Source organism: Cynocephalus volans, chromosome 6 (assembly GCF_027409185.1).
Source record: "Cynocephalus volans isolate mCynVol1 chromosome 6, mCynVol1.pri, whole genome shotgun sequence".
In the NCBI taxonomy this organism is placed as follows: Eukaryota; Metazoa; Chordata; class Mammalia; order Dermoptera; family Cynocephalidae; genus Cynocephalus; species Cynocephalus volans.
In genome coordinates this window covers 153,855,147-153,858,500 of record NC_084465.1, presented here as the reverse complement: position 1 = coordinate 153,858,500, position 3,354 = coordinate 153,855,147, and the positions used below count along the sequence as shown (strand labels likewise).

At 39.9% G+C, this 3,354-nt stretch overlaps 1 pseudogene; it reads left to right on the top strand.

Annotated features, from left to right (window-relative positions):
- Positions 1-2,572: 2,572 nt before the first annotated feature.
- LOC134380108 (neuronal regeneration-related protein-like) lies at positions 2,573-3,150 on the top strand (annotated as a pseudogene).
- Positions 3,151-3,354: the final 204 nt, after the last annotated feature.

The window sequence follows — 3,354 nt, the reverse complement described above, 5'->3', positions numbered from 1 at the left end:
GTGCTTTACAGTGTGCCAGCACTCCTTTTATCTGTCCTCCTGGCAACATGACTGATCAATCCCTGTATTTTTCCCCTGTAGGTGGAGATGAGGCTTTAGGCAGCCCCAGCAAATCAATCAGATTTTATAAAAGGGATGAAAGCAATTTCCCCCTGCTTCAAACTACGCTGCCAGGGACTGACTGGATGAAAGAAACAAATAACTTCTTTCCAAGAGTTGCTGATTTTCAGAAAGTTTAAGTCTACAGTCTTCTTTAAAAAGAAACTGGAATAATAGATTTTATAAATGAAATTAAAAGTTCTACAGTTCAATCATAAATTCTTACTTTGAAAAAAATGCCATGTCTAATTTGCTGTCTAAAAATTACTGATTATTTTAAACATATTTGAAGATAAGTAATTGGTTTTATTGTCTCCCAAATAATGGTTTGGGAGTGGGAAGCATTGATGAGAAGGAAAACTTATCCTGCTTACTTGGCAACAATAGATCATGATAAATGAGTAAAACCAAAGAATATGCACAGGTCAGGAGGATGTTTTAGAAATCAGACATGGTAAGTAGGACGACACTGCAGAAGGACAAAACTTTCTTATGTCTGTGACCACATCAGAAATGTGCCCCAGTAGCATAATTTCAATCTCAGCAACAGCAGAACTACCGAGTTCCACTGAGGGTTTCCGTCCCTAACCTGCCTGTGTCCTTTGAATTCACTGAATATTACACTTGGTTTCTAACCCACCTGATACTTTTCCTTATTTGTAATCCAACATGTTCTCTTATATGAGGGTATGTTGAAAAGTCATGGAAAGATTTCTATTACATCTTAATTCTATTTTTCCACGATCTTTTTGAAGTACCCCTCTACGTGTTTGCCACTCAACAGTAATATAGGAGGAAAATAGGAGAAACATACAGCATAAGATACAATTACTACCGCCCCAAGCTAAGAAATTTGTGCCATAAATACAAAATAATCTTCTTTACAGAAAATCAAAACAGCTACAAAGTATGATGACACAATCTTCTCCTTCACAAGGAAAGTAATTTTCCCTTCCCCTGAAATGTACTAAGATACTTGCGCATCCAAAAATTATCCAACTCTTTCTTTGGTTTGTTAACATTTAGAAAATGCATTCCTCATTGCTTGCAATTTATTCTTAAACATTTTTAAAATGTGGTTTCATTACCACTGTCACAAGGGAACCAAGATAAAATATATTAAACCATAATCAAACAAAAAGAAAATATATTTTCAAGGATTCCTTTCCCAAATACAACCTGATGATGTGGAAATAACTTCTCCAGACATATGGAATAGCTCAGAGGTCCAAAGGGCTGAAAGGGGTCTAGAGCCAATATGCTGAGCTCAGTTTCCCTCAATATCATTTTGCTGAGATTGCAGCAACAGCCTGTTCATGCAGCACAGCCAATAGGAAAAACATCAAGAATGAAGCAGACACAGAGAAAAAAAGCATTAAAAGCAATCGGCTTAGAGAAAGTTTAGTCTTCAGAGACAAAAAAATGAAAACAGACATTAGAAAATGTCATCGACTAAATACCATACACTAAAGGTGACCCGGAATCGAGAACTATAAGGAACATGAGTTACTTTCTAAATCAGTTACATGCTAGATGAGATCCCCATAAACTAAAATAGTATGTGAAATAAAGTCAGTTTTCTGAGTATCCAGGAGCTTTCTTTAGGCCATCTGCACTGGGTATTGTGATGACCACAGAGAAGGCTGTGACAGGTGAAAATTACTTCCCCTCTGTGTGCTTTCCTAGTTGCCTAATCTCCAGACTTTCACAGCTTGTGCATCATTTCTCCGTGGTGGGCGTTGCCCTCTTCGTGGGCTTCTAAGCCCTACTTTGAATTAGTTTTGTCGAGTGTTTCTAGGTGAGAAAATACAATGGGAAATACAAGGATATTGGTCATCCAATGGAAGAAAAGGTGCTGAGAACACAAAGGTGGGAGGGGGAGAACAGAAAATGGCACTTAGGATAAGGAGACGCCATGTGGTGCAGCTTGCACTTCTCCTTCCATCCAGATTCGTTTTTTTGATTTTGAACATTTCGCTCCACTCTACTTCGTGACTCTGACATTTTCATCATAACTTGTGGAGCTGCAAGAAACGTGGCTTCCAAAAATTCTGGGAATACCCCACAGCTGTCTTTCTGGCACAATGCCTTCTTTTTTTTTTTTTTTAGTTGGTTATGAATACTCACGGGATACAAAGTTGATTGTCACCAGTTGTACCCAAGATGTGATGGCCAGATCCATACTGACAGCATGCCCTAATTACCATAAATTGCGATTATATTCCTTGTCCCCCACCCAATTATTTCCAACCTCCACTTTGCATCCCTAGGTGTGCTCTCTCCCTCTGCAAGTCCAATGCACCACTGTGGACCTTCTTTCCTTCTTTCTTTCTCAGCAAGATGTCCATTTTCACCCACATTTGTGCTTTAGGTCTAGGGAGGAGAAAGGACAGGGAATGGGGGCTTCTATCTGCTGCTCTCCCTGGACTGAAGAGAAGGAGAACGGAAGCCCAAGACTATTAAGATCCTCAAAATGGTTTAATATCCAGAACTCTCTGTCTTGGTCAGTCAATTGCCATTTCCAACAAAGAAATAGAGGGGCATCTTCCCAAGAGAAGACTTCCTGTCCCAAAGGACACAAACTTTAAGAAGAACCAGGAGACCGACTCTGCGTCCCTGACTGCCCTGAGCAGCAATGAACTACACTCCTGGAGAATCAGTCACTCCACTCTTTTCATTGTAACACCTCCCTTTGTATTACATATGGTGCAGGTACTGACAAGGGCATGCTATCATATATGGGATATTTTTCTGTGTAAATCATCAAGTATAAGAAGAAACTATGAGCCTTGCTTGAGAGAATTTACAATGAACAAATAGGCATCATCAAACCAGTCTTTAATCATTCTGACAAGTGAAAACACTCAATTTCACACTGTGAATCCATGTTTACACCCCTTACAGGTGGTTCTTCAAGCTTGGTTTGCCACAACAGTGTCTATGCAACTCAAACTGCCACTGCGCTCCACGACCCCTCTGCTCCTGCCTTCTCATTTATACAGCACCCACTGCTTCGTGCAGAGGCTGAGAGTCCCCCTTTTTTTCATTTAGGTGCAACAATCCTACTCATTTATGCTCCTCAGTTGTCTGTATGTCTCTATATTTTATCCATGTATTCTTTTGATGTATAGAAGTAGTTTGAAACTCATTGTTTTCCCTGTAGTAAGTGACCGAGATGCTGCCACAGGACCTGAGACACTGATGAATGGCACTAATTCTGGACTTTGAAAATGCTCCTAGGTGAGGTAGCTCTGA